Source organism: Macrobrachium nipponense, chromosome 4 (assembly GCF_015104395.2).
Source record: "Macrobrachium nipponense isolate FS-2020 chromosome 4, ASM1510439v2, whole genome shotgun sequence".
NCBI classification, from domain to species: Eukaryota; Metazoa; Arthropoda; class Malacostraca; order Decapoda; family Palaemonidae; genus Macrobrachium; species Macrobrachium nipponense.
The window spans coordinates 135,865,845-135,885,768 of NC_061100.1; the positions used below are offsets into that span (position 1 = coordinate 135,865,845).

Genomic DNA, 19,924 nt, shown 5'->3' on the forward strand with positions numbered 1-19,924 from the left:
TTAGCAGCAGAGCTGCCAAGACCAGGCGAGGGTGTACCAGCGGTAGCCAGCACACCCTTGGTCCCCGTCTTCTTCTTCTTCTCAGAAGGGGAGACGGGCCCCGTTCCCGAAGGAACAGGAGGACCAGCAGAAGAACCCCCCCCGTCACACCGGAATGTGACGAGCCCTTCGAAGTTCCCGAAGGAGTCTTCTTAGGGGGAATAACAAAACCCGGTTTACCAAGTGGTCGCTGCGAGAGCGGCCGCTGGCCTGGCGAGAGTCACCTGAGCGGTTCTCGCCAGCCTTCTGCTCCGTGCCGTGGTCTTGGCGCCGAGCGAAACTACTGGTGCCGAAAATTTGGCTGCACGGTCTTCCGAGGGTAGAGCGTACACTCGGGATCTCCCGCGAACGAGAGACCGAGCCGGAACCTGGCGTAGCGGCATCGCCGCTAGCACCAGGCGAGGAAGTACCAGAGCTAACCGATACTCCTCTGGTCCCCGTCTATCTCTTCCTTACGGAGGAAGGGGAGAGGGCCCCGCTCCCGAAGGAGCCGGGAGGACCAGCAGGAGGACCACAGAAGGACCCCCCGTCCCACCGAGGTGGGACGGGCCCTTAGAAGTTCCCGAAGGAGACTTCTTAGGGGGGGAGGGCAGCCTTCTTCTTCTTCGGCTTATGGGCCTTAGAAGTCGAAGGGGAAGAGGCAGTCAACAGACGAAGATGACACCTTCCTCTTCTTCGTCAGCTCACGCAGGGACAGGTCGTCAGGTCCTCCATCCAGGCCGGAGTCGGGCCTATTGCCGAAGCAACACGGCCCGACTGCACCTGTCCGGAAGGACCTGGGACTGGGGAAGACACACCATGGGCAGGACCAGCATGGACAGGCGCAGGAACCAGGAGCGACAGGAACAGCAACCAGCTCAGGAGCGGCAGGAACAGCGGCAGCGGTAAACACAGAAGGGACAGCCAAGCCAGTAGCGGGAACCACATCAGCGACAGGTACGGCAGGCCCAGCCATCGCCTCGTAGAATCATCGGCAGCCAGCGTGGTACTGGCGGCCGGTCCAGGGGCGAGCTGCTGGAACAGCGGAAGTCTGGGGCAGGCAACACGAAGAAACACAGGCGGCGGCGGCATACCCCTCCTCGGTACGGCGGCGACCGGCCCTAGAAGCGGCAGACGGCGTCACCGACACAGCATGGGGAGTGTAGACCAGCGGGGGGAAGCAGCATAAGCGGCCGTGAAGGTTGTAGTGGAGACCACTCCAAGGTCACCGCCCCAGACCTCGCTAGACTCTGCAGCAGATCGTGGATGCTAGGCACGCCCTGCAGCCGCAGTGGTCCATACCTGTCCAAGGTCGTCTCCCACGGCTGTAGCACCTGCGGTAGCATAGACAGATTAGTAAGAGGGGTTCCCTCACGCACGGGGGGGGGAGACATGCCCCCACCCCGAACGGAAGGAAGACCCCAAAAACAAAATACGAGGAAGCTGAGCGGGGGGCAGGAAAGAAGACGAAGAATCGGATACCAAGGGAGTCGCGGGAGAGCTTTCCGACGACTTCCTGGCAGACCTTCGCTTCCCCTACCCCCGCACAGCAGTGAAAAGTAATATGAAAATGAAACAGAATACTGCACTTGCGATTCACTTCATAGAACTTAAAAGAGGGAAAATCAATTCCCGGTAAGAGCGGAAACTTGATCCATAAAAATATGATGCTATCATAAATATATATGAAAATGAACAATACTGCACTTGCTATTTTCACTTTCACAGCAATAAATCGTAAAGATTAATTCCCGGGTAAGAGCGGAAATTGATCCAAAATTAAATTTGATGCAATTAATAAATGAAAATTGAAAAGAAAACTGCATTGCGAATCCACTTTTCATTGCATTCTATTCATACAAAATAAGAGGCTCTTGCCGAGCGCAATCAAGCTCTCGGCAACGAACGCACAGGGCAAAAATATAATGAAAAAGAGTACTTACATCTTTCAATTACACACTTTCGCCCAAAATACATGACTCGGCGCGAGTGCGCCCGCCCTCGGCACCGAGACATAATTCAAGGGTTCAATTCATGAAAAGAGCGGAAATCGCCGTCTCTACGGCGATAGCTCCATGTTGATTCATAATTAAGTAATGAAAATGAAAACAGTGTACTTACAGTTTCATTTCAAGGATTCAAACCAAAACCATTAGTAGAAAAACACAATATAAACAAAGCATACGACGATGAAGCGGCAGAGAGCGATGACGAACACGTCCTTCACACCCGCGGCCGAAAGCAAAAGTGATTCTTCACCTCTCGGGCGCGCGGGCGCGCGCACGATCGGACAAGCAGTTAACTACCGTTCTCCCCTTGTTCGAAGCTTACGACCGTCCCAGCTGCCGCTAGTTACCTTCCTATTGTTAAAGGACCGAGGGTTTGTATTACGTATCGGAACAAATCTATTTTACCAGATATCTGTGTCCGCGTAATCTTATCTTTTATGTCTGACAATATTCACGTCTTTTTCTTACTTGAAATATTTACAATTATGATCTCTGTTGTCTTTTTCCCGTCAGCTGCAATTTTTCCCTCGCTTTTGTAATTAGTCTTTTCTGCGGCATGCAGCTTTATTCTACTGGAAAACTCCATGAGCAAGCGTCCTGTTAAATAGTTTTCGTTATAGAGTCCGCGGATTTTAGTATTTAAGCATTCCTCACATTCATTCTTTTTTTTCTCTGATCTGAAAACCTCTTCTCATCACTTCTGAGAAGGAATGCGCAACCCTCGTCGGATTTTATGGTTTTATTTACATGCTTGTATTTTTCTGTTATTCCAAATAGTAAATGGTAATCCTGCTGCTTTATTAACGTATGCTCCGCATCGTAGACTGAAAAAACGCTTTCAGTCCGCTTTCAGCCCTGGTGTGTCACAACTATGCATAGGATTAAAAGTTCTATGTTTATTTCATCATCTGCACTGCATCCTGTCGCCATCATAATTCTATTTCCGTCTGATATAAAAGTTTGATTCTGTTTGTTTACGTTTTCCTTTGTGAGTTTTATCCCATTTCTTCAAGTTTGATTAATATACAAAGGCTACTAATTTATTCCCCTTGCATAACATACAGCGAGCATTTCAAGTATGCGTCAGTTAAGTTAGGATGTACCCGAAGTTTTGACATTTTGATTGGTGGATTATTGAGCAATCAAACGGTTGATAACATCCCTTTAATTTTGTAGTAGTATATGAGATATAAACTTTAACCCCTGTGAGCATTAGAGAATGTTGGACAAAATTCAAATTAGAGGTTAATTTCTGCCTCCAAATACAGACATTCTCTTAATTTCCAAAAGGAGATATCACACATACATGAAGATATTGCAAAGTGCCTAGTGCTCAAGCACTCTAGAACCCGGCAGAAAGCTGATTGCTTATTGACTATGCGCAAAGGTCTTTGGGTTCGGTGGGGGGGGGGGGGGGGGGGGGGGGGGTAGGAGACCAGGGAGTGGTTCTTGTTTCCTAAGTATCTGATCGACTTTGTGAATTCCCTATTAGACTTAACGAGCCTGAAATTGCAGTCTATGACGTTATGAACTAAATGTTTTTGGGTCTATTATTTCACATTGTGGGTAATGATAAACAAAAATAAATAGGTTCCTTTTGCAGATCTTGGTGAACTCCTCCTCCTCCCCCCGCCCTTCTCTCTCTCTCTCTCTCTCTCTCTCTCCTCTCTTCTCTCTCTCATCTCTCTCATCTCTCTCTCTCTCCTCTCTCTCTCTCTCTTCCTAGATCTTACTAGTCCCATTTAGTTCAAAGTAGACAAGAGAGTTTTTTTCATGTATGGAATTAGTTCACCGCAATGAAATACCATAAGTTAACATATAAAGTTCACCTCAGAAGCTTAAGACTTTTCTTGAATTAGATTGAATTACGACATCGGTTCTAATTTCTGTAATTTTATGCACACTCGTTATATTTCAGTTGCTACGCAACATGATCTCTCAAGGACAAATTTATTCATTGACGGTGCTATGAGAATCAGTACCATTGACATTTTATCATTTTGTTTTGCAAAGAATTCGCATTCTACCACACTGTATGATAACCACGATAAGTAAGGTAAACACATCTTACCTCTACCATTACTGTGACCCACATTTAAATCGCATTTCAGCCAGATATATTTTAATTATAGTTATTACGATCCATATGAACAACAAAAAGAGCATAACACGTCGACAGTAGTAAATGAAGAGAGACACAGGGCACTCGAACTTCATATTGGATGAGGTGGAATCTCGCAGTGTAGGGTAAGAGGGTTAGTTTCTGTGTCGACCGTGGAATAAATATAATTTACGAATCCTCGTCAACTTTTCCCCAAGGTCACTTCATGTTATTGTGGAATCCAACGGAGGAGGCCGTTAATGACGCCAAAGCCCTCGGTATGACGGCAGATATGTGAAGAATTACGGGAGCCCAGGTAAGTGGTCGTACCTTGAATCTCGACTTTTCAGTGACCAACCTCTTCAGCCTTTGGGAGACCGAAATTACGCTGACGACGAGGGGGTTATTTTAAGCGGTGCCCATGAGACACCCAGATCGTTATCTACTAGATTAATTACTTGCAACACTGAATGAAAGGGCAATAATTAGGGACGCTGTAGTAACCTATATCTGTTCATACGCATACCTAGGTAGTAGAAGCTAGGTACCTACCTATAGGGTAAAAAACCGTAGGGTCCAGAGTGGACCATGTACGATCAATCTGTACAACCCCAAAAAAAGTACATTATAACGCATCCTGACACCGGAGATGGACATCAGTCGCGACTTGGTGAGAAACGGAGTTAAAGACCTCTACTCTCCTTTCGAAGTACCTAAGTAGGGTAAAACACCACGGCAGGCCAAACAGGCCACCTACAATCAACGCTTGCCACCCTCCGAAAAAGTACATTATAACGCGTCCTGACACCGGAGATGGACATCAGTCGCGACTTGGTGAGAAACGGAGCTAAAGACCTCTACTCTCCTTTCGAAGTAAGTAGCCTATTTTCTCCAAAGTTAGAAATTAAGGCCAAATTTTAAGATTTAGTAAACAGAGGGTAGTGAAAACGGTGTACACGGCAGTCCAAATCTCACCAAAATGCGTTCAACATTTTTACTTACGCTTCAATATTTTAGTAGATTGACGCCATCTCGATGTTTACAGAGTCGCTTGTGTCAATAAACTTCCCATTTCCTGGGATAAATCCGCACACCACTTGCACCCACAGACGCTGGGGCACTTTCATCTCAACAATCGGAACACGGAAACTTACCAGCTTGTTTGTTAGGGTAAAAAACCGCATGGTACACGGGTGGACCACCTATGATCAATGTGTACAACCCCAAAAAAAGTACATTATAACGCGTCCTGACATCGGAGATGGGCATCAGACGCGACTTGTTGTTGGTGAGAAACGGAACTAAAGACCTCTACTCCGGTGTCAGGACGCGTTATAATGTACTTTTCTTGGGGTTGTACACATTGACTGTACATGGTCCACCCCTGTACCATGCGGTTTTTTACCCTAGTAAACAACTGTTTTGGCAGAAGAAGACAACGAAGCGTGCACCGTGGTAGAGGTTTTTCCAGGCAGTTAGCTGAGGCCATGGCCAATCCTGTGAAACCATCCTCAGGCAGATTGTACCAGGGAAAGTGGCGACTGTTTCAAGATTGGTGTCCAGATAAAGGCATTGCCCCAGACGAGGCCACCATCCCTCAACTAGCGAGTTTTTTCCACCACCTCAGGAAGGATAAACGACTATCCAAATCGGCAGTGGAGGGTTATAGAGCGGCTTTAAATCAAGTTTTCATACATTCAACTTACCTGTCAGATATAGGTATACTTAGCTATCGACTCCGTCGTCCCCGACAGAAATTCAAATTTCGCGGCACTCGCTACAGGTAGGTCAGGTGATCTACCGCCCTGCTCTGGGTGGCAGGACTAGGAACCATTCCCGTTTTCTAATCAGATTTTCTCTGTCGCCGGTGGTATCAACATTGTTGTTACTACCTCCTGACTGGAATTCTTTTTTCAACGCTTTAGATCATCTTTCGACTGATTTTTGGTGACGTACTTGGATCGTTGTTTGGCATTCGCTATCGTGGAATTGTTTTTGGACTTGGCTTTGGATTTTTCTTGAATATGTCTGACTCTAGTGTTAGTTTCAGTGTGTGTGTGTGAAAATGAGGGCTGTAAGGTGAGGATTCCGAAGGCTTCGGTAGATCCTCACACTGCATGCCGTGGATGTAGAGTAGTTGAGTGCTCGATTGAGAATACATGTAACGAGTGTGAAAGACTGAGTGCTCAAGAATGGAAGAATCTGAAGTTAGAGAAAGATAGAGAGAGGAAGGCGGTTTACAAAAGCCGCAGTAAATCTAGATCTCGTGAACTTCTGTCTAGTTCTGTAGCTTCTTCTTCTGATAATTATTCTCATTCTGTATCAGCCCGATCACAGGTTGCTAACCCCTCTGATTCTGCTTCGGAAATTGCGGAACTCAGAGCTTCCCTTCAAAAAATGCAGGAAAAAATGGCAGCATTGGAAGGTAAGCAAAGTGAATGTGATTTTTCAAGTAAAGGATCAATTAAGGTGGTGGTTAACCCCTTGAGAAGAGAACAAAGGAGTATCCCTGGTAGTACGGAACCCAAACCTGACATTGTTCTCAGACGCGTCAGAGACAGGTTGGGGTGCAACCTTGGGATCCAAAGAAGTGTAAGGCACCTGGTCGGAAGAACAGGTGTCATGGCACATAAATTGCAAGGAGCTCTTAGCAATTCACCTAGCGCTAAAGAGCTTCGAACACATAGTCAGAGACGGAGTAGTGCAGATAAGCTCCGACAATACCACCGCTCTGGCTTATGTGAAAAAACAAGGAGGAACTCACTCTCTCGCCCTATACGAACTGGCAAGAGATCTGTTGATTTGGGCGAATCAAAAGAATGTCGTTCTCCTAACAAGGTTTGTCCAAGGGGAGAGGAACGTGAGAGCTGACAGACTGAGCAGGAGGTTCCAGGTCCTTCCAACAGAATGGACCCTCCACTCGGAAGTCTGTCAGAGCCTTTGGTCAAGTAGATCTGTTCGCCACGTTCCTCTCCTAAAGGATAGACACATTTTGCGCTATAGTAGAAGATCCCAGGGCTTATGCAATAGACGCCTTTCTCCTTGATTGGTCAGGGCTAGACGTGTACGCTTTTCCCCCATTCAAGATACTGGGGGAAGTAGTCAGAAAGTTCGTGGCCTCGAAGGGAGCAAGAATGACTCTAATATTGGCCATCCCGAATTTGGTTCACAGAGGTAATGGAGTGGACAGTGGACTTCCCCAGATCTCTTCCAAACAGGAAAGATCTGCTCAAACAACCCCACTTGTTCCGATACGTAATACAAACCCTCGGTCCTTTAACAATAGGAAGGTAACTAGCGGTAGCTGGGACGGTCGTAAGCTTCGAACAAGGGGAGAACGGTAGTTAACTGCTTGTCCGATCGTGCGCGCGCCCGCGCGCCCGAGAGGTGAAGAATCACTTTTGCTTTCGGCCGCGGGTGTGAAGGACGTGTTCATCATCGCTCTCTGCCCGTTTCATCATCGTATGCTTTGTTTATATTGTTTTCTACTAATGGTTTGTTTGATCTTGAAAATGAAACTGTAAGTACACTGTTTTCATTTTCATTACTTAATTATGAATCAACATGGAGCTATCGCCGTAGAGGCGGCGATTTCCGCTCTTTTCATGAAATTGAATTTAATTATGTCTCGGTGCCTGCGGAGGGCGGGCGGGCGCACTCGCGCCGAGTCATGTATTTTGGGCGAAAGTGTGTAATTGAAAGATGTAAGTACTCTTTTTCATTATATTTTTGCCCTGTGCGTTCGTTGCCGAGAGCTTGATTGCGCTCGGCACGAGCCTCTTATTTTGTATGAATAGAATGCAATGAAAGTGGATTCGCAATGCAGTTTTCTTTTCATTTTCATTTATTAATTGCATCAAATTTAATTTGTTCCGATACGTAATACAAACCCTCGGTCCTTTAACAATAGGAAGGTAACTAGCGGCAGCTGGGACGGTCGTAAGCTTCGAACAAGGGAAGACGGTTAGTTAACTGCTTGTCCGATCGTGCGCGCGCCCGCGCGCCCGAGAGGTGAAGAATCACTTTTGCTTTCGGCCGCGGGTGTGAAGGACGTGTTCGTCATCGCTCTCTGCCCGCTTCATCGTCGTATGCTTTGTTTATATTGTGTTTTCTACTAATGGTTTGGTTTGACTTGAAAATGAAACTGTAAGTACACTGTTTTCATTTTCATTACTTAATTATGAATCAACATGGAGCTATCGCCGTAGAGACGGCGATTTCCGCTCTTTTCATGAATTGAACCCTTGAATTATGTCTCGGTGCCGAGGGCGGGCGCACTCGCGCCGAGTCATGTATTTTGGGCGAAAGTGTGTAATTGAAAGATGTAAGTAGTACTCTTTTTCATTATATTTTTGCCCTGTGCGTTCGTTGCCGAGAGCTTGATTGCGCTCGGCAAGAGCCTCTTATTTTGTATGAATAGAATGCAATGAAAGTGGATTCGCAATGCAGTTTTCTTTTCATTTTCATTTATTAATTGCATCAAATTTAATTTTGGATCAATTTCCGCTCTTACCCGGGAATTAATCCTTACGATTTATTGCTGTGAAAGTGAAAATAGCAAGTGCAGTATTGTTCATTTTCATATATATTTATGATAGCATCATATTATTATGGATCAAGTTTCCGCTCTTACCGGGAATTGATTTTTCCCTCTTTAAGTTCTATGAAGTGAATCGCAAGTGCAGTATTCTGTTTCATTTTCATATTACTTTTCACTGCTGTGCGGGGGTAGGGGAAGCGAAGGTCTGCCAGGAAGTCGTCGGAAAGCTCTCCCGCGACTCCCTTGGTATCCGATTCTTCGTCTTCTTTCCTGCCCCCCCGCTCAGCTTCCTCGTATTTTGTTTTTGGGGTCTTCCTTCCGTTCGGGGTGGGGCATGTCCCCCCCCCTCCCCCCCCCCGTGCGTGAGGGAAAACCCCTCTTACTAATCTGTCTGTGCTACCGCAGGTGCTACAGCCGTGGGAGACGACCTTGGACAGGTATGGACCACTGCGGCTGCAGGGCGTGCCTAGCATCCACGATCTGCTGCAGAGTCCTAGCGAGGTCTGGGGCGGTGACCTTGGAGTGGTCTCCACTACAACTTTCACGGCCGATTATGCTGGCTTCCCCCCGCTGGTCTACACTCCCCATGCTGTGTCAGTGACGCCGTCTGCCGACTTCTAGGGCCGGTCGCCGCCGTACCGAGGAGGGGTATGCCGCCGCCGCCTGTGTTTTCTTCGTGTTGCCTGCCCCAGACTTCCGCTGTTCCAGCAGCTCGCCCCTCCCCTGGACCGGCCGCCAGTACCACGCTGGCTGCCGATGATTCTACGAGGCGATGGCTGGGCCTGCCGTACCTGTCGCTGATGTGGTTCCCGCTACTGGCTTGGCTGTCCCTTCTGTGTTTACCGCTGCCGCTGTTCCTGCCGCTCCTGAGCTGGTTGCTGTTCCTGTCGCTCCTGGTTCCTGCGCCTGTCCATGCTGGTCCTGCCCATGGTGTGTCTTCCCCAGTCCCAGGTCCTTCCGGACAGGTGCAGTCGGGCCGTGTTGCTTCGGCAATAGGCCCGACTCCGGCCTGGATGGAGGACCTGACGACTGTCCTGCGTGAGCTGACGAAGAAGAGGAAGGTGTCATCTTCGTCTTCGTCTGTTGCTGCCTCTTCCCCTTCGACTTCTAAGGCCCATAAGCCGAAGAAGAAGAAGGCTGCCTCCCCCCCTAAGAAGTCTCCTTCGGGAACTTCTAAGGGCCCGTCCCACCTCGGTGGGACGGGGGGTCCTTCTGCTGGTCCTCCTGCTCCTTCGGGAGCGGGGCCCGTCTCCCCTTCCGTAAGGAAGAGATAGACGGGGACCAGAGGAGTATCGGTTAGCTCTGGTACTTCCTCGCCTGGTGCTAGCGGCGATGCCGCTACGCCAGGTTCCGGCTCGGTCTCTCGTTCGCGGGAGATCCCGAGTGTACGCTCTCCCTCGGGAGACCGTGCAGCCAAAGTTTCGGCGCCAGAGTTCGCTCGGCGCCAAGACCACGGCACGGAGCAGAAGGCTGGCGAGAACCGCTCAGGTGACTCTCGCCAGGCCAGCGGCTGCTCTCGCAGCGACCAGTGGTGGGAACCGGGTTTGTTTTGTTATTTCCCCCTAAGAAGACTCCTTCGGAACTTCGAAGGGCTCGTCACATTCCGGTGTGACGGGGGGGTTCTTCTGCTGGTCCTCCTGTTCCTTCGGGAACGGGGCCCGTCTCCCCTTCTGAGAAGAAGAAGAAGACGGGGACCAAGGGTGTGTGCTGGCTACCGCTGGTACACCCTCGCCTGGTCTTGGCAGCTCTGCTGCTAAGCCAGGTACCGGCTCGGTTTCTCGTCCGCGAGAAGTTCCGAGTGTACGATCTCCTTCGGGTGACCGTGCAGCCAAAAGTTAAGACGCCTGAGTTCGCTCAGCGTCATGACCGAGGCACGGAGCAGAAGACTGTCTAGAGCCGCTCAGGTGACTCTCGCCAGGCCAGCGGCCGCTCTCGCAGCGACCAGCCGGTACCTGGTCGGGTGGACGTGACGGTCTCTGACCGGCCACGGGTTGAGGCTGGGAAGAGGTCCCCCAGGTCCCCTCGACCGACGGTACCCAAGCCTCGGCGGTACCAGCGGTTTGACGTGCCGCGAGGTCGCTCACCGGTCTCACGGCGAAAGCGAGCTCTGCAGGTCACCTGACCGCTGCTCCCACAGGGACCGGGCGGATACGGTGACCAGCAGCAGCTCGTCTGACGCACGGGACCGGGGTCGACGTGCTCAGTCGAGCCGCTCGCCACAGGTGAGCGGCAACGGCCAGGCCTGCCAGATCGATCCCCACCGCGGGTTGGTTGATCGGCTGCAGCCCCCCACGTACGCTGGTCCTGCCAGCGAGCGGGGGGGGTGGGGGGGAGCGTTAGGTCTGTCTTCTCCACTACCTTCAACTTCCTCGGGCTACACCGGGAAGAGCGAGGTAGCTAGGAGTGATCGTGAGAGGTGCGCCGCTCACGATCCGTCACGACGCCGCACGTGCCACGTATGGTCTTAGGACCAACCAGAGGCGTACGCGCAAGTGATTGGAGGCGACCGTCTAGAGTGGGGGGGTGGCGTCAGTTCTGTCTCTCCGATACCTTCAACTTCCTCGGCATACGCCAGGAAGAGCGAGGTATATAGGAGTGATCGTGAGAGATGCGCCGCTCACGATCCCGTCACGACGCCGCACGTGCCAGGTTGGTCTTAGGACCAACCAGGACGTACGCGCAAGTGATGGAGGCAACCGTCAGGGATCTGTTGCTGGTCCTTCTTCTGAAGGAGGAGGGTCCTGGGAGCTGCTCTTGTTGGAGGGACTGGACGGTCCTACTCCTCAAGACGCTGTAACTTCCGAGATTCAGAGTAACTTTACCCAGGTTATTGCACTGATTCGTCAGCACAACGACCGGGGGGAAGGATCGCCGCTCCCACCAGCAGAGCCCATGTCTCTGCTCGAGTCGTTTTGGGGCCCGAGAGGGAACCCAAACCGACGGTGGGTATGCCGCGATCGGAGCTTGCCGATTCTGTCTTGAACCAGAGTCTCTCGTCTCCGGACAAGAAGGCTCTCTCAGTTCTGGCCGGTCGATCAAGCTACTTCCACCTCCTCTACTGCGACAGCGGCGTTTCTACGTGTCTTCGGACACTGTATTTAAATACTCCTTGGGTCCTCCTGAGAGGTTTCGACCTCGACGAGGACTGGAATGAGTCGGAGGACGGTATCGGCTCTCTCCTGTCAGGTGTCGATCAGCCCCACCCAGACGACGTTCACAGTGGCGGCAGACCCTTACCTACAGTGAGAGTTCGTTAACCCTCCTCGGGAAAACGTTTTCTCTGACGATACGTTTTCCCAGACTCTGAGAGGCCATCGCCGCAAGGCGATGGCTGCTCCTACTCTTCTCCAACTGCTAGTTCCACTGGGAAGGCGAGCGAGTATCCAATTCCTCCCCCATTCTCTCCTTACGGCTGACAAGGGAAAGGGGAAGGATCCTACAGAGATTTCTCTGTAGGATCCCCACGTTGGGGGGGACTGCGCTACCAGGGGGGACCTTCGGGTCCTACCTGACGTAAGCCCCGGTCGTTGAGGAGGGATCCTGCCCCATTCTCGATTTCTACGGGAATCGAGAGGACCACCAGCCGATATCGTTTGACGAATTCGGTGGGGGTTTCGCAGACTGCTTAGAATTCTACGGAATTCTGCGCATTCAGTGTTAGAGTTTCTTACGATCTCCAAACACATAGGCGAGACCACGGTCCAAAGTGAGCGAGACGAGAATCCCCGATATGTTACACGATAATCGGGAACCTCGCCTATGCTCGAATTCCTGGAATTTCTAGCATTAGGAAGAAGACTGCTGCTGAAAGAAGACTATCTCACAGTAGGCGACCAACCTGGAATAGAGAAGAACGGACGGGAATATCCATTGTTCCGACACGGCATACAAACCTTCGGTCCTTTTACAAATAGGGAACGGTACTAGCGGCAGCTGGATAGGTCGTAAGCTTTCGAACAAGGGTTCGGTAGTTAACTGCTTGTCCGACAGGCTGCGCGCGCGCGACTGGGAGGTAAACAAATCACTTTTGCTTTCGGCCTGCTGGCGTGTGGACGTGTATCATCGCTCTCTGCCGCTTCATCGTCGTTTGCTTTTGCATGATTGTGTTTTTCTTTTTCCTAATTATCTAGTGAAAACTGAATTGTAAGTACAATCATTTCATTGAATTCTTTATGAATTAAGGATCTTGGTGTCACCACGCCCTCCGATTACCCGAGTGCCGGGACTGAAGGGCGTAAGTGCGGGAATTCATTTTCCCAGAAATGATCCTCGTATTGTGTATGCTCGGTGCCGAGGGCGGGAGCACTCGCTCCGAGCGTAGATTGGGTTGGAAATGTGTAGATGAAAATCGTAAGTAAGTGCTCTTTTCATTTATATTTTTTTGACCTGTATGCCCGTTGCCGAACGAATGCGCTCGGCACGGAAACTTATTTAGTATGGAAGTGGAATCGCAAGTACAGTATTCTTTTTCATTTTCATATATTATTTTGATTGTAGCAATACTCATTTTGGATCAGTTCCGAGCTTACCCGGAAATTGATCCTTCCCCCTTTTATTTTGAATGAAGTGAAATCGCAAGTGCAGTTCTTTTTCATTTTCATTTTTTATTGAGATTGCATTGTTTACTGGGATCAATGTTTCTGCTATTCCCGGGAATTGATCCTTCCCCTTTTTTATTTGTATGAAGTGAAATCGCAAACGCAGTAGTCTTTTCATTTTCATATATTTTTGATTGCATCAATTCATTATGGATCAAGGTTTCCAGAACCTTGATCCATAAAGGTAAGGAATTGATCCTTTCACCCTTGCGCTCGGTACCTAGGGCGCAAATGCGCTCGATCCGAGCCCTTATTCATTGTGAAGTGAATCGTATGCAAGATGCATTTTCATTTTATCCCTTATTATTGATTGCATCAATATTTATTTGGTTCAAATTCCGCTCAGTCAGGGAATTGATCCTTATGCCCTTGCATTCTGGCCGATGGCACGATTGCTCTCGGGCTCTTATATTGTTGTTGGGTACATGGGTACTGTGCGGGGGTGGGGAACGAGAACCCCCCCCCCGCTCAGCTCCCACAGTGGCCCTTCCCCTTGGGGGGGGGGAGGTTATCGGCGTTCTTCTCCTCGCCCGATCCGTCGAGCGCCGGGAGGGCGCTCGGTGCCCGATGTACAATTGTATTAGGGGTCTTCCACTCGTTCGGAGAGGGCTCATCCCCCCGCGCGAAGGGGACTTTCCCCCCCCACTAATCGCTACTACTGTTATTTCCGCAGTGCTACTGCCACGAGGGTGGACCTTGGTGAGGTATGGGCGTCCTTCCATTGCAGGGCGTGCTAGTGTCCGAGGGCTGCGGTTCTATGTCTGGGCCTACTGCGGTCACCATGGAGTGGTGACCACGCAACCGGTGACGACGTCCCTCCTCACCTGGTGTACTCGCCTCACGTGGTAACAGTCTTGCCTACAGCCGCTGTGAAGTGCCGTTCGCCGTACCGAGAGGGGGGCGTGCCCCGCCGCCGCTCGTGGTTGCCGCGCTGCAGCGACCACACTTCCGCTGCCCTAGAGCTCGCCCCTGGACCTGCCGCCAGTACCAGGATGTTGCTGGCTGCTGCTCCACTTCCTGTGTTTCCGGTGCTGCCTGCCGTACCTGCCGATTCTTGGGTGACTGTCCATGCAGTTGCTGCGCTGGCTGTCCCTGTCGTTGCTGCGATGGCTGTCTGCCGTTGCGCGTTGGTCCCGGTCCCGTGCTGCGCTGGGCTGCCGGCTGGCGTGTCCCTACCGATGCTGTGCTGGCTGTGCCTGCTGTTCCTGAGATGCCCATACCTGCTTGATGTCGTCCCTGTTCGTGGTGGTACTACCCCAGACTTTGGTCTGTCTGTAGGTGCGTCCGGGCCCTGTGGCTTCGGCTACAGCAGCCCCGGCTCCGCCCTGGATAGCAGATCTTACGTCTGTCCTGAGGAAGCTGACGAGAAGAGGAGGAAGGTGTCGTCGTCGTCGTCTTCATCTTCTTCATCGTCGTCGGCTGCCGCCTCTTCCCCTTCGACTTCTAAGGCTCACAGCCGAGGAAGAAGAAGGTTGCCTCCTCCCTCCTAAGAAGTCTCCCTCGGGGAGCTTCTCGGGACCCGTCTCACCTCGGTGGGACGGGAGGGTTCCTTCCGCTGGTCCTCCTGCTCCTTCGGGAGCGGGGCCCGCTCTTCTTCCGCAAGGAAGACGACTACGGGGACCAGAGGGTACGGCTAACACCGGTACTTCCTCGCCTGGTGTCAGTGGTTCTGCCACTGCATCAGGGTCCGTCTCGGCCTCTCGTTCGCGGGACGGTACCGAGTGTACGGTCGCCTACAGCGACCGTGCAGCCAGGAACCAGACCTCTGAGTCCGCTCAGCGTCAGGTTCACGGCACGGGGCGGAAGGACTGGTGACAGCCGCTTATGCGACTCTCACCAGACCAGCTCTCACTCTCGCGGCGAACAGCTGGCTACCCGGGGACGTGACGGTCCACGACCGACCACGGGCTGAGGCTGGGAAGAGGTCCTCCCGTTCGCCGGTGCCAGCCACGGCTGGAACCAGCGACGTGACGTGCCGTGAGGACAAGCACCGGTCTCACTGTGACAGTGGAGCCTGCAGGTCGCCTGACCGTCGCTCTCACAGAAAGCGAACGGGTACGGCAACCAGCACCAGCTCTTCTGATACTCGAGATCGGGGCCGCTGTGCTCAGTCCAGCCGTTCTCCACAGGAGACGGTTCGACCAGGCCTGCAGCTCGATCGCCACCGCGGGTTGACGATCGCCTGCAGCCCTCAAAGCCTGCTGGTGCTGCCAGCGAGCAATGATGGGAGCGTCAGGTCTGCCTCTCCCGTACCTTCAACCTCCTCGGGTTACACCGGGAGGAGCGAGGTATTGAGGAGTGATCGTGAGGGGTGCGCCCCTCATGATCACACCACAACGCCCTACGTGCCAGGCACGGTTCTGGGACCAACCCCAGGACGTATGCGCAAGTGGATGGGGAAGACCGAGAGGGCTGTCGCTGTTCCCCCTTCTTAGGAGGAAGGTTCTCGGAAATGCTCTTGTTCGAAGGGCTTCAACGGTTCCCACTCTGCAAGATTGCTGTGACTTCCGAGATCCAGAGGGACTTTGTCGAGGTTACGGCGCTGATTCGTCAGCACAATGATCTCGGGGAAGGATCACCGCTCCCCACCAGCAGAGCCACGTCTCGGCTCGAGTCGTTTTGGGGCCCGAGAGGGAACCCAATCGACGGTGGGGTCTGCCGCGATCGGAGCTTCGGAAGTTGCCGACTGGTTGAAACAAGGTAGTCTCCTCGTCTCCGGACAAGCGGCTCTCAGTTCTGGACGGTCGAACCAAGCTACTACACCTCCTACTACTGCGACAGAGGCATTTCTACGTGTCTTCGGACACCGTATTTAAATACCCCTCGGTCCTCCTGAGGTTTCGACCCTCGACGAGGACTGGAATGAGTCGGAGCGGGTATCGGCTCTCTCCTGTCAGGTGTCGATTAGCCCCACCCAGACGACGTTCACAGTGGAAGGACGGCGTTCCCCCTCACCTGCTGCCGGAAGTGGGGGGGTGCCTGGCCAGCCATGGGCAACTTGGCAGCGCCACGGCGCCGAGACCTGGATTGTAGATGTACTTCGGGAGGGAGATCTATTAACCTTCGAATCTCGGTCACCCCTCACTCCAACCCGGTCCAACAGCAGGCGTACGTTCCAGGGGCATCGAAGGACGTAGCATTGAGACAGGAGATCAAGACCATGCTGAGCAAGAGAGCTGTAGAAATCGGCACGGATCAGTCACCGGGCTTTTACAGCCGCTCTTCCTGGTGGAAAAAGTCTACGAGAGGCTGGCGCCCGGTGATAGATCTCTCTCCCCTGAACCGGTTGGTTCGCCAGACCCGGTTCACGATGGAGACGGCACGCGCAGTGCTGACTCTATCAGGGAGAACGATTAACATGCTTTCAGTGGACTTGAAGGATGCGTATTTACAAATACCCATTCATCAGTCCTCCAGAAAGCACCTCCGCTTCATCCTCGACGGGACGGTGTACCAGCTCAGGCCACGTTGCTTCGGTCTCTCAACCGCCCCACAGGTGTTCACGCGAGTGTTCACTCTGGTGTCTGCTTGGGCCCATTCGCACGGGATACGTCGATGGGGTATCTCGACGATTGGTTAGTACCTGCGTGGGAGCTACCGCTCGCAGTTGCTACAGGACAGGGATCGACTGCTCGAGTTCTGTCGCGATCTGGGGATCGTTCTGAACTTCGAAAAAGTCCGATCTCGAGCACAAGCAGAGGATGAAGTACCTGGGTATGCGGATCGACAGGTAGCAGGGCGAGTCTTCCCCGCAGACTCGCGGATCAGCAGATTCAGGGAGGCAGCCAACCAGTTCCTGTCGGCAGGAACAGGTAGCTCAGCGATGGCAAGTCGTGATCGGACACCTGTCGTCACTCGGGAAGCCAGTCCCTAACGGGCGTCTTCACCTGCGGTCTCTTCAGGGAGACTGAAGGAGAGTTGGTCACAGGCGACGGATCCCCCAAGCTTTCCATTGTCACGGACACAGGAGGTGAGGCAGGACCTAGCCGGGTGACTGGACGACAGGAACCCCATTAAGAGGAGTGCCTCTGCGCACTCTCCCCCCCGGGACATGCAGCTGCTCTCAGACGCATCGACCGAGGGATGGGGCGCACCTGGAAGAGTTGCGGACTTCAGGAGTGTGGTACGAGAACGACAAGCACCTTCACATCAATGTACTGAAAACTCAAGGCAGCGTTCCTCGCTCTCCAAGAGTCCAGGACCGCTGATGGGACACTCAGTGGTGTTGATGTACGTCAACACCACGGTGGTGCTTACGTCAACAAACAGGGGGGCCACTAGTGTCTCTCCCGTTGTATCAGTTGACTCGGCAGGTGCACGAGTGGGCCGAGGCGCACTCAATAGAGCTGTCGGCACGCTACATTCCAGGGAAGGAATGTAGTAGCAGCACGCTCAGCCGTCGGGATCAGGTGATAGGGACCGAATGGTCTCTACACCAGGACGTGGCGGAAAGGCTCTTCGACCTGTGGCGGCGACCAGTCGAGGATCTCTTCGCCATCCGGCACAACAGGAAGCTCCAGGTGTTCTTCTCGGCCGTGCCGGATCCATGGGCAGCTGCAGAGGACGCTCTTCAACACCCGTGGGACGACCTTCTTCGCCTATGCCTTTCCCCCGTTCAGCCTGATTCGCAAGGTGATCAGTCGAGCACTGGTCATCCCGAATCTCAGGATGATCTGATGGCTCCCAAATGGCCACAGGCATTTGGTATCCGGACCTGCTGGCTCTTCTCGCAAGAGAACCGAGAGAATTCCCCATTGGCACAACCTTCTCGCCCAGCCACACGTCGAGTCGGTACCACCGAGCAGTCCCAGTCCCTACGTCTTCACGGCTGGCTGTTATCCACCATCTCTTGCGAACGAGAAGCTTTTTTCGTAGCGCAGCAACAGAGATGGCTGGAAACGTCCGTCAGTCCTCTGCAGCTGTGTACCAGGGGAAGTCGGCCGTCTCTGTGGTTGTGTCGTAGACGGGCCTATCTCCTCTCAGAGCCACTCTTCAGCAGGTAGCGGTTTTCCTCGTTTTTCTTCGCCGAGGAAGCTCCTCTAAGTTCCCACAGTCAAAGGATACAGAGCCGCCTTGACGCTCGTCCTGAAACTGACGGGATTGGACATCTCGAAACTCGTTCGAGATCTCCTTGCTTAAGAGCAGCCTCCAAAGGTCTTGCCAAACAGGGAACTCACAAGACCCTCTTCTTGCTGGACCTGGCATCGGCGAAGAGAGTACGGGAACTTCATGCAGATAATGATGTGGATGAGATGCTGCTTTGTCCTGGGAGGACGCTACGGCGCTATCTGAAGAGAACTCGACACCTCGGGCCTGAGTGTCGACGCTTCTTCGTTAGCAACGGGGTCACCAAGAAAGAAGTATCAAGAACACTCTTTCGTCCTGGCTGCGTGAGGTCTTCAGGAGGGCGTATGAGGCTGATGGTAGTGACGACATCCGTACGTCCCGTCCGAGAGCTCACGAAGTCAGAAGTATTGGCCCCTCGTTGGCGTTTCGTAAGAACTTCTCCGTGGCGCAGGTATGGAAGGCAGGGGGTCTGGTACAACCAGACTACCGGCACCTTCCTTATACCTCTTGGATATTGCCCATAGGTCCTTGGATCGGTCCTTAGGACCCGTGGTGGCTGCTCAACACGTCGTCTAGCTAACCCAGACCCTAGCAGGCTGAACAGCATCGAGTCCTGGTGTGACTGTATGAATAGATAGTGAATGAGAAAGTGACTGGCTTCTCTTTCTATCTTTTTCTACCCCTCTACCTGTGGGTAGAGGGATACGGTCATTACCCTGCTGGATAAGACGAGATGCCGGTGAGCTATATGACAGAGCCCCATCCTATCCCTTTCACTAGGGATAGGAGCAGATATCCACCACTTCCTTCTACAAGGGGGGGAAGTGGATGCCTACAAGAGTCACAAAACCATGACTTTATCTTTGCTCCTGTACAGGAACAAGGTTCTTACATTGCTGGTACGAAGAGATACGCTTGCTCTCTCTTAGTACTCGGTCCAGAGGTCTGACCATTGATCCTGCGGTGCACACCCCGATCAATCGGACAGAGGCTTGGATCCCTCCCTCGCTCTTACGACCAGGGAGGCTTCCAAGGTTGGCGAACACCAGTCTGTTCACAAAAGACTCAGATTCCACCCACCAAGAAGTGAGTCTTCCTATTGTAAAAGGACCGAAGGTTTGTATGCCGTGTCGGAACAAATGACAATTTGTCCAAAATTGCATTTTTCCTAACTATACAAACCTGAGGTCCTTTTACACATAGCCCCACCTCATGCCACCCTCACTCTGCAGTTTTTTGCTGGGCCAAAAGCAAAAGTGATTTGTTAACCTCCCACCCCCCAGTCGCGCGAACTGCAGCGCTGTCGGACAAGCAGTTAACTACCGAACCCCTTGTTCGAAAGCTTACGACCTATCCAGCTGCCGCTAGTACCTTCCCTATTGTAAAAGGACCTCAGGTTTGTATAGTTAGGAAAAAAGAAAAAAAATGCAATTTTGGACAAATTGTCATGTTTGGCTGGAACTATCGTCTTAGTATTCTGTTCACCATTGAAGCTTTCCTTCGAGGAAGACTTCTCCTTCACTCTCTTTTAATAGAGAACGAAGGTGGTCGATCTCCAATCCTTATTTTGTTTTCTTGAAGGAAAGAATTT

General features: G+C 52.0%; 1 protein-coding gene across 3 annotated transcripts in view; it reads left to right on the plus strand.

Annotated features, from left to right (window-relative positions):
* The first annotated feature begins 4,116 nt into the window (after positions 1–4,116).
* Positions 4,117–19,924, plus strand: part of LOC135211212 (TBC1 domain family member 1-like) — a 307,524-nt gene continuing 291,716 nt past the window's right edge. For all 3 annotated transcript variants that reach the window (XM_064244447.1, XM_064244445.1, XM_064244446.1), the window contains exon 1: positions 4,117–4,444. The gene's annotated coding sequence lies outside the window, so the exon portion shown is untranslated. The remainder of the gene's footprint in view (positions 4,445–19,924) is intronic.